The 12010-nt window shown below is 39.1% G+C and overlaps 1 protein-coding gene across 1 annotated transcript in view; it reads left to right on the top strand.

The window, feature by feature from the left end:
• Positions 1–1772, top strand: part of snta1 (syntrophin, alpha 1) — a 34663-nt gene extending 32891 nt beyond the window's left edge. Inside the window, exon 8 of the mRNA XM_084464153.1 lies at positions 1–1772. This exon is cut by the window's left edge and continues 278 nt beyond it. The gene's annotated coding sequence lies outside the window, so the exon portion shown is untranslated.
• The last annotated feature ends 10238 nt before the right edge of the window (positions 1773–12010 follow it).

The raw sequence follows: 12010 nt of genomic DNA on the forward strand, positions 1-12010 counted from the left end.
GGTGTGAGGATGTTTTCCGCCTGCACCTCTTGAATACAACTTACCAACGGGGAGTCAAGGAGGAGAAATGCAAAAAAAGGGTTGGACCTTATGTGGGTAAATTAGTGGAGCGGGTAGTCCCAACAGTTAGCCAGCAGTTAGCATGGACTGTCTGTGGGAGACCTTTAGACAAGTCAGTGTAGTGTCATACATGTTAACGGATTGGTGGAAAACTGTGCAAAAAGTGGAAGCAGTGCGTAGCACTGTTACTAATCTCAAAGCTCCATCCACACACCCCGTTGTTTAGCTCTGCTTTGTTTAGTGAGTCATAACGCGCAACTTTTAACATCTTTGTATCTTTTATGTTCAGTCTTTTCTTTATTTGCCACAGAGTCACAACAGTCGCTTTGGCTTGAAGAGCCGGAAGCAATTGTTCTTTATTTTTATTTGTATTGAGATTGACAAGCAACAGTTTGTCAAAGTCTGTCGTTTTTACCACTTTTTCATCTATCAATGTTGAACGTCTGTCAGTTTATAACAGCGAATGGATGTTCAATGTGCCATGGTTTCTAATTATTATTTTTGTATTCAACTGTTTGGTCTCTCTGTGAATCGATTTTAGTTTCTCTATTTTTCTTATTTCACTTTTCTCCTTAATATGTGGTCTTGCTCATACTTAATCACCTGCAAGAAAAATAAGATGAAATGGGGACAGATAATACTGACAGATTGACATACAAGATAGTTAAATAGACAGGTAGGTAAATAGATGGGTCCTTTCGTAACAAACACATACTATTCTCACCGGTGCAGTGTGTGGAATTTAGCGGTATCTAGTGAAACGGATTTGGTAGAAATGAAATATAATAATCATAAGTATGTTTTAATCAGTGTATAATCTTATGAGATTAAGAATTGTTGTGTTTTTGGTTTACTTAGAAAGAGCCCTTTGTATCTACATAGAGATTTTTACAGAGAAAATGATATTTCTTAAATAAATATAAATGAATATAAATATCAAGGAAGGTTACCACTTGGCTACTCAGTGCTGTCATAAACTATGACATCATTCTTGAAGTACCGACTTACCCCTTTCAAGCCACTACATGCCCTCATGGCTGGGGGGGGGGGGGGGTCAGTTGGTTGCAATCTGCAACCTCACCACTAGATGCCACTAAATCAAACACACCACACCTTTAAACTTAAAGCTACTTTTGGCCACTGAAGAGACTGAGTTCATGTGAGGCAGCCAATCAGAAGTTTTGTAAAAAGAGGTACAGCTTTTGTCCATCGCAGCTCCTGACAGAACACAAGCTCTCATTTTGAACGTGAGATGAGAAATACAAGATACTCTGTACTGTAAGGGTAAAATTATGAGTTATTGATGCTTTCATAAATTACCAGATGACAATGTTATCATGTGAGGTTTTGCCGCGAGTCAGCTTAAAAAGCTGATGCCTTTTTATACAGTATTGTCAAAATCGGATGATGAGAATTGTAACACCTTACAATTTTTTTATTATTTTTTTACATTTTAAAGTGTTAATTTGCCCTTTGAGTGATCATTTTACACTTTTATTTTTAATCGAACAGCCACGACTTGAGGCCTTCTCTCTGTATTACACTTATCTCACTATTAATATATACATATATATATATATATATTTCAAAGAAAAGAAAGTGTTTGTTTTCAAGAATATAATGTATTGTATATTCTTATTTAAACAAAGGTGTGCCTTGCAGGGTTGTTTGTATATAAAAAAAGTGTAATAAACTTTGATTGTTAACTTGTTCATATGCTTCTTAATTCAAGGCAATAAAAATACAGCTTGACTTTGTCTAATCCCTATCCCCTGACACAAATCCAAATATTAAATATGTGAATGCAGTTATGATCAGCTATTATCGATTATGGTTGTGACTACAGTTTTCGATATTCTGCTTTATTCTGAAATAATTGATTCTTGAGTTTTGAGCTCAGTCAAATCAGACAATAAACATATAGTCACCAATGTGAAACACTATAGGGGCTCAGAATATCGATTCAAATCAATACCCTTCTCCAGTGTGCAAAATACGGGGGGTGCTGGGGCCCCCCTGATTAACCCATGAGACCCCCTGAAAGCCTCAAAAGCAAAATTTGAAGGGGGTCTCAAATTTCGTCCAAAAAAAAAAATATATATATTTTATTGTCACTAATGGTCATTTAAATGTGTTTAATCTCACCATGTCCAGTATCCAGAATTTTAAACATTTATTCACAAATATGTTCTATTTTTTGCCAAGCGGAGCCAGCCAGTCCTGTGCGCGTATGCAAATTAGCCATGTGCACCAAACAGAAGAAGGACCCTATCTTGCGCCCGGTGCAATTGTACACCGACGCATGTGTCGTTGCTAGTTTGCACCCGGTGCAAAGCTGATTTTCCCCCGCAGCAACCAGGCACCATTACACTTGCGCCTGGAGAGGAGTGTCGGCGAAAAGCAGGGGCGTGTTCCGGCGCAAATGATACTTGGTGCTATTTTAGTGTAGTATCTAAAAAATGCGCCAATGCAATTGCGCCACTGACCGAAAAATACCTTGTCTATAGTGGATAGCGCAGTTGTTGTTGCTATTTTGACGTGCCATGGCAGGTCGGAACTACAACATAGCCTACGCTTAGGCCTACACACACGTAGGCTATACACACAGGCATGCAAACTAGTCACCTTTCGGCGAAATTCGCAGTTTTTTAAACACAATTGGCCACTTGTGTGATTCGTGGAGATCCATTGAGAAAACATTGGGGATGGGGGGGGGGGTGGTCCTACAGTCTGACGAAAACAAGACGATAACTAAATAAAAATCAATTTAGGATGACAAAAACTACGACAAAATCTTTTGACACTTTCGTTAACGAATAAAAACTAGACGAAAATGTAAGCGGGACGATTTGGGAAGTGATCCAATCAGAACTAAGCTCTTTATGTGGGGAAGCACATAAAGCACCCGGCAGGTCAACTAGCAGGCACTTGCTGCGTCGCAAGCAAGTGTCCCTTTGTAAACAGTTTGGCGCAACAATCACCGGTTAAAACACAACCAACTTGAAGTCATTGGCAGACGAGTCATCCCAAAGTTCACATAAAGATAAGCATCCTTAAACAGTTTTTTTCTTTCAAGCTAATGTTATGTGTGTTTTCGCTTAAATTGGAATACAATACAAGCTGAAAGAAACCACCGCTGTCCTGTAACGGTACCAGAGCTCTGTGCTGTTGACACCACAGCGGGGCACAGAAACACAGGATTCACTGTGGTTTCTGTGACATGAGGAACACTAAAAATGAATACTAATGTTTTATAAAGAAAGCTATCTTAGTGGGAAAGCCACGCAACTGATAGCCACAGTTACATACAGTAATGTTCTTATGACGGGAGAAAGGAGCAGAAATATAGTATAGAGACAACTTGGAGCTGTGTGTGCGCGTATGTTTGAGTGAGAGACGGGAGTGGATGAGAGACAGAAAAATCCATTCTACCTCACAGGTACAGAAGGCCTCCGACAAGGATGGGCCACTGAGTGCAAATAAAGCTAGTGCATCCCAGAACAACAACAGACCAAGGAGGACGCCAGAGCAAAATGCATTGTACACACAGGATTAGCAGTCCCAATGATTGAAGATGAGGACTTTGTTTTAATGATTGATTCAGTTAATAGGAGGCTGACTGTTCCCCAGAAAACTAATAACCATCTGATTGACAAACATTATGAATCATCATTGGTGTTTTTGCAATTTTTTATTTTTCTGCAAAGAAAAAGCAAGGCCATATTTCTTTTTTATATGAGACTTGGTTATAAGATAAATAAAGTTGTTTCATATCACAACAGTTTAGTCTGTGTATGTATATTTCACGTTTATTTCATTAATAAAAAAAACGTGCGCAGGTAAAAAAAAAAAAAATATATATATATAAAAAAATTATAAAAAAAATTCTATTAAAAAAAATTCTATACATTTTTTTTTATAATTTTTAGAATGTTTTTTTTGGACCTGCGCGCATGTTTTTTTTTTGGACCTGCGCGCATGTTTTTTTTTGGACATGCGCACGCAGGTAAAAAAAAAACATGTGCGCGCAGGTCCAAAAAAAACATGCGCACGCAGGTCAAAAAAAAACATGCGCACGCAGGTCAAAAAAAAAACTTTCCTGCGCAGGTCAAATTTTTTTTTTCTTTTTTTATAAATTCTTTTAATACATTTTTTTTATTTTTTTTTCAGATTTTTTTATTTATATATATTTTTTATGAAAAAAAATATATTTGATTTTTTTTAAATATATATTTTTTAATATTTTTTGTTTAATATTTTTTATATATAATACTTTTTTATCATACACGTAATACGCGTAATAATCATATGCGTGAAACCGCAGAGAAATAGCGTATGGATTGTGTAAACATTTTTTTCCATAGGGCTGCATGAATGAACATGAATTAAGTATAGTAGGCTATTCCATGCATTTAAATAATACTAATAATACTGTGGCGAGCAGCACGGGAATGACGAGACAGGAGGACAGGTTAAGCAGTCACACAACTCCTGTGGCCCACACACCACACGACTCCGGGAGTTGTCTTTATTTGAACACACAATAAATAACAGAAAACACGGCACACCTGCCCAACACGAACAGCACTCTCACTCATGGTGTCGGATTACAAAACGAAGTGTCCTAAAACAATTGTCCCAGTATCCATTGCGGCACCTGGAACACGGCGACCATGCCCACGGTCGCCATAATACATTCAAGCAAAGTATATTCCAGGCTTCCAAAACAAAATCTAGTTTTAGGGTAAATGATTGGTTAAATGATTTGGGAAAGAACAGCTGATACAGCGTTAAGTTGTACTTTTAAATCAATGCATCTGCAAACACCGTACAGCAAACACATATGTTCTTGACCCAGACATCGTGTACAAGCCCATTACTTTTAGGATTGATGAGTATTTGATCGTGAGAAAACATAGTTTTACCGCAAGTGAGTGTTTAAAAGAATGAATGAATGCGGGTGATGCTTGGTGCGCGTGCGCACCCATCTGTCTAAACACACGCAAATTAAACACGTAGGCCCTAACGCATAATGCAGTCCATGGTGATGTATATTAACAGGGGGACACATGCATATTATGAACACAAGTCGACAACGATACTGTATACAATACTGGTAACAAACGATGTTTGTTAATGTATTGCCGCATATCATTAAATAGACCCACAGTTGCGGCCATCGAGGACCGCACACGCAGAACACGCACTGCGCGTAGGGCACCAAGTGCCTGGAGGGGCACCAAAAAAATCTGTCTCGTAAAAAATCATCATCATAATAATAATCATAATAACGCAATATATTTAAAATGAACATGTGTAAAACGTGTTAATAGCAATACAAAAGTAACATTTGCTCGAGAAAAAGATGCGTCTCCTGTGCGGCCCTCTCTCTCTCCCCTTGGTGCCCCCCTCCCCTACATCCCAGTGGTATGTTTGATTAGATCATTCTCAAGTTTGGCAGACACCTGTGTTTGGACATGGCCTCGAAAAGGCATCAAGAGTCGGGGGCGGATAAGAGAAAAAAGAAGAGACAGCGAGATGATGCACGCACATCGATGGCAGGTAAGACAATGTTTTAAATAAAAATGGCTAATTCTGTAATTTAGTCCTTGTATGAATGTCTATGCTCATGCCAAGTAATGTTAATGTTACCGTTAACGTCAACAAACTAACGTTAGCTCCTATATTATTTTAGCCATCAGAAGTCGTCAGCCAAGTATTAGCCAAGTTTACTTATATAGGTCTACTGCATTTCAGGATGTTTATTTGGCGTCTGTTATGTAGCCTACGTTATGACGTTATGCATGTGTACTGTGAACCAATGAGTATGCAATTGTGTACTGTAGTGGAAAAAGTAATGCTACAGATGATACTTTAAAGTAATGAGTTGATGAATGGAGAATGGCTCCTGGTAACATGAATTCTGAGAAACTTTGCATCTGCAGGGCGACATCTGCAGGTGAAACTCCAATTTGAAAGAAAAAAAATCTTAGTTATGTAGATCCCCCTCCCTTCACAATCATTGTCTTAAAGGTAAAATGGTTTTAAATGTTGTCATGCATCAGTGATTTACATATTGGCTTACATAAACCTGTAATTAATACGTAATATTGTTTTTGAATCAAGGTGCAAAACTGTATTTCAGTGTACAATCCCTGAGTATTTTTTCTTGTATTTCTGAATGCAGGGTCAATGCTTAGATATGTGCAAGGAGTTCCTCAAGACCAGGAGGAAGATTTAGATGATCAACCATCCACCAGCAGTTCAAGCACACATCATCAACCACCAATCTCTGCAGACTCTGCAACAGCACCCAGCCCTGACCAACAACCATCAACTACTAGTTCAGGACTTATGTTAATGTTTGGTGCTATTGTTAATGCAAAATTAGTGTAGTCTTTTATCAAGATTTTAATTTCTCTTTATTTGCACATTACATTTTGCAAAACATTAATGTTGAGAAGTTATTTTGGAAATAAAGAGAAACGTACTGACAATTACTGAATTGATGTTTGATTGATGATTTTCGGGGGGGCACCACAATGCATTTGTGCTTAGGGCACCCAAATGGCTAGCGCCGGCCCTGTGGTCATGCATCTGTCTCAGCGGAGACTGCAAATGCGCTGTCAAAAATCAACTCGTCAAGTCAAAATGCGCTGGCTCTTAAAGGGGATGGGAGATGCCACTCTCATTGGTTTATTGCATGTTACGCCCAACACACACCTACGGGTTTCAGCCCAACCCATTTTAGATTTGCGCCAGGCCCAAAGCTCATTTATCTCGCCGTCATAATAGCAACAGCGCCATAGAACCGCCCACAAAGTACTTTGATTTTGCGCCTTGACATCTGCTAAGTATGCTATAAGCCTACTGCATGAGAAAAATTTAGATCGATATTGCGCAACAATCGGGAGATGGGGACCCCCCCGAATATTGAAGGGTATTTCGCACACTGCCCTTCTCCATTTGTCAAAAACTAACTGACCTTCAAATGGTCTGAGCAAGGGCCTGAATTCCCTGAACTCTCTCTCTCTCTCTCTCTCTCTCTCTCTCTCTCTCTCTCTCTCTCTCTCTCTCTCTCTCACTCACTCTCTCTCTCGTTTCTCTCTCTGTACATCTTTCTATCTCTCTTTTTCATGTATCTCTCTCTCTTGTGTTTCTCTCTGTACATATTTCTATCGCTCACTTTCGTCTATCTCTGTGCATCTCTCTCTCTGTGTAGCCTAGTATCTAACTCTCTCTGCTGCTCTATCTGATCTGCTCTATCAGTCCTCTTTATTCCACTAAGGGTTAAGCTTTATAGATATATTCACAGCTTTATAGATATACATATACAGATACAACAGATATTGTGAGCAGAGTGTGTGTGTGTGTGTGTGTGTGTGTGTGTGTGTGTGTGTGTGTGTGTGTGTGTGTGTGTGTGCTTGCGTGTGTCCACTCCTCTTGCTATAAGTTCCCTCCTTCCTACATCCACTCCTCCCCTAAACTATGCTAAAACTATCAGCCAACCAGTTTACTCCTCCTACTCAAAGTAAGACCACATTGGTGGAATGACAAGTTAGATACAATAGGAGAATGCTGATTGTGTATGTATGTAACCTAACCCAACCATAAGGGGGCACTGTTAATGCTGCATATTCATATCTGCATATCCACATGATCAATGATAACCAAACTTGACACATATTCCAAATAACACAACTTACTTATATCTGCAGTAGGGAGGTGATTATAAATTCTGTATGTTTCCTACCATCTAAAATAAAACACCATCTTGCTCAATTGATTGATCTAACCTAGTGCCCTTGGAGAAAGCCCTTTGTTGAGTGTCATGTTGATAGCTGAAATAGTCTAGGAGGGGTTGGAGTTTAAAAAATTGTTCTGCCAAAGAAATATGTATCTGCACCCCTATCCATCTGCAACCAATTCCCATCACCACAGCATCATCTACAGTGCATGCGGTAGGCTATCTTGAATTAGCCAATTAGAGTTTGTCATCAGCCAATCAAAAACCCTTTCATTATAGCCCCACCCTCCAATTGGCATTAGCTGATCTGCAAAGACTCTCAACAGCAAACCCTCAAAATAGCACATGCAGCATGACGTTCTAGCTATTGATAAGCAAGTTAAGTCTAATTTCAAATACTTAAATTAAAAGAAAAAAAATACTGTTGTTCTGCTAGAGTGTATATGTAGTGAACATATGACTGAAACAGATTACAATCAGCTGGTGTGTATTAACCAGTTGTTTGTTTAGTTTGTGTTACTATGTATGTATTTCTAAATAAAATTAATAAAGCAGCATGCAACCCGATCCTTGATAGTTGGTCTTTTTGAGTTGGTATTTTTCTATGTCTACACTTACAAGTTCTACATGGTATTTAAATGTGCTGGGTATTACTGAATACACTTTTATAATTTACATAAACCGGTATTATCCTTCTCTTTAAACCTTCTCTTCCAATCCTAAGAGACGGTTTATAGACCACTTGCAATGCCGGCTTCCCCCTTATCCTTCAATATGTATACCCTTTATTCACTCATTTGTTTATCAACATTACTTGAATTGCAGTACAAAAGATTTTGAGGTGATTTCTATGAGCTTGATTTTCTATGAGCTTGAGTAGAGACAAGTAGTGTGTGTCATGTGACATGAGCAAGTTGGTTTCTGCTGGGATACAGCTTGATGCAAAGCTTCGACCCTGCCCTCTAACTAGTTAAGCTATTGAGCAGCAAACATCGTTGTCCTTAATTTGGTCCAAAATATCGCCTGAACAAATGTAATTTGGGGGGACAGTTTTTATTTTTTGCAGACTTACTATTTATTGATTCTACTATTGAATCTTAATCTTCTGATCCTCGACCCCTCAGTGTTGCTTGGTGGTGATTAGAGTAGTAGTTCCTCAATTATAGAGCTAGAGCGACTGGTATATAGGCCTACTGGTGCATCAATTGCAGAAGCAACTAGAGCCAGAACATAATGCTGCATATGGAACATCATATATATTAATGCAATGATGTATGTCTGGGGCATTTAAAATTACATTTACACATGTATCTTCCAAATGTTCTGTTTTCATTGTTACCGTTTCTCAACAATTCATTGTCATCATTTGAGACCGCCTATTATTTTGACGCTAACCTGCAGTGTGTCCTAACACGTATAGGTGGCAGTACAGCATTAGGGTTTACTGTGGAAACTAGGCCTTTCTGTATTGATTTCTCGCCTTGAGCAGTAGGGGTCTCTGTCTCCCTGTACTACTTCATCTCCTCTTAATGAGGAGAATGGTGCTTGGGAGAGCAAGAGATGAGATACAGAGGGTGGAATGGAGAAAGAGAGAGGGAGAGAAACTGAGCCACAGAGAGAATATATGAGTGAGACTCCGAGAGGGAGAGAGAATATGAGAGAGAGAGAAAGAATTAGTATGAGAGTGTTAAGAGAGCAGTCAAGCTTTGATTGAAGATGACCTAATTCTGAACAGGACGTCCCACAATAGTTCTATCGCTCTCTTTCTCTCTCATGCTATCACACTGACTCTCACTTTCTCCCTCCTTATTTCACACATGCCCAATCTTTAAGTTGTTCTCTCTCTCTCTCTCTCTCTCTCTCTCTCTCTCTCTCTCTCTCTCTCTCTCTCTCTCCACACACAATAGGACAACTGAGAAAAAGAGGGCAAGAGATTAAGACCGAGGCCTGAGCTATACGCAATTCCTATTCCAATTGGAAAAAGCCCATGTTGCCTATTTTCTCACCCTCTCTTCCCCCATTGTGTTCCTCTTCCTAAAGAGAGGCATTCTAGGATTCAAACTCGACTTTGAGAGCAGACGGAACAATGGGCGACAGTTAGTCAAGGTAGACAGGCGCGCTCCAAGCCCCCCCCGACATGCCAGCTAGAAGCATTACCTTATGAAGAAGCAACCTATCCAATCACCCCCACATCAGCCCCTCAATAGCCATGTCAAATATGTACACGGCGATGTGCGGGGACTTCAACAGAATCCTGTGTCATTGGAGAACAGTCATTCATCCCGGGGCTTAATCAATCAGGGATGTTTGATCCAATTCAAACCGCCTTCCAGGCATGATGGGGGAAAAAAAATCAACCAGAAAAATAGAAAAGGTGGGAGAATGAGAGAGCTTTAACTGTCTCACTTTAAGTTTGATGCCTTTCACTCTCTTTTCTACTCTTTCTCTCTCTCTCTCTCTCTCTGTATCCTCCTTCATCCCCCTTTCTCAGTCCTTCTCCCAGAGGCAGAAATTATAGCTAGTCATTTCATGCCAAGGCATGGCTTAGACGTTTTTTTTCTTTCATGCCTACATTTTTTTTATATTGTTATTACTACTGTATGTCTTAAAGAGCCAGGTTAGGGTTATTAAATATGCCAAAGCAAATTGTATTTTCGCTCAAGTAAGCTCCTTGGAAATATTCCATCAGGGCAGCCTTTTATTCTTTCCAAATGTAGTTATGAATTTTAAAGTAGACTTGTATTACTGGAGGAGAGAGGGGTGTGATCAGAATACTGAGCAAAGCCTGGATTGGAATTCCTTGTTCTTAAGGAGCTGGGAAAGCACTGTCTACAGTAGCCGGTGGAAAAGCCTCCACTTGTATGCACACAGACATCAATCAGACCCAAAGTGGTGTCTTATTATTATTAGGAAAACTAGCCTACCGTGGATAATTGTTAAAACAATCAATGTGTGCAAACAAGTAACATTTTAACATTTAGTCAGTGTCCACCATCTTTTTTCTGAAAATATCACCCTCCACATAACTGACAAAGCGTTTACATGTTTTTTTCTGTGGATGGATTGCTGGAGGACATCATATAGTCACACATCATATTTTTCTTTCCTCCTCTGCCATTCTGTCCCCCATTTTTGTTATTCATGAGCATATGCTACTGTGTGGATTCCCTTGTCAATAAATATGCACAGTCTTAATTGTTCCCTTCATAATTAGACTACAGTTCTGTTCATTTTGGCTCAGGTGTACGCAAACGCTTCTTCTTTTGTCTCTGTTCTGGCACTACTGATGATTTCCATGACAATCAAGTGAGTGGAGCGAAGGAGGGTGAGAGATGGAGAGAGATGGAGAGAGAGAGAGAGGGAGAGACAGAGGGAGAGAGAGAGAGAGAGAGAGAGAAGGAGGTGAGAAACCATTGCTGGAATAGAGCCCCATCTCAATCAGAATAGCTTATTAATAGAGCTGGTCGCAGGCAAACAGATGGCGGCTGCCAAACACAAACACAGATAGAAAAAAGAAGAAAAAACGACAAAAATGAAAAAAAAACCTAAACTAATTGAATTAGGTGGAAAGCATTTCTCACCACTTATTGAGCAGTTTCCATTAATTTGATAATCCAGTAAGGAAATGTATAAAAATTGCTTCTGTGTGGAATGAATGCTATATCCTGTGTTGTCTTTTATTTGGTGAATGAAAAGCAGGGAATGTGGTTTGATGGTAGCAGTGTGTATGTGGGTGTGAGAGAGAGGAGGGAATAGGATTTAAGTCATTTTCTTTTCATGGTTAACAGATGGAATTATAGAAATCAATACATGATGAACAATAGTGTTTCCATTAGGAACATAGGGTTGATTCATCACTAAATTAAATATAAGCAAAGAAAATATGTATTTGCTTATATTATGCATTATTATTATTCTGGGATGGGGTTTCATGCTTTAATTACTATCTAAGCACATGGTTCTTGTGTGAGATGAAATACATATCTTGAAGAGCCATATGGTTGTTTTTCCTGCCCATTTAAATTCACTCTAGCTTTGCAACAACTCAAAGACAATACTATATTTCCCATCATGAAATAGTGTTCTTAAGTTGGTCCAGTTGCCCAAAAGTTATGGAAATGTCCCCTTTATTCCTTCTGGTTTATTTACTTGAAGGTAAAATCCCAGACACTGACAGACATTTTAGACCTGATTTGTGCCACA

Source organism: Micromesistius poutassou (genome assembly GCF_964030765.1).
Source record: "Micromesistius poutassou genome assembly, chromosome: 2".
Taxonomy (NCBI): domain Eukaryota; kingdom Metazoa; phylum Chordata; class Actinopteri; order Gadiformes; family Gadidae; genus Micromesistius; species Micromesistius poutassou.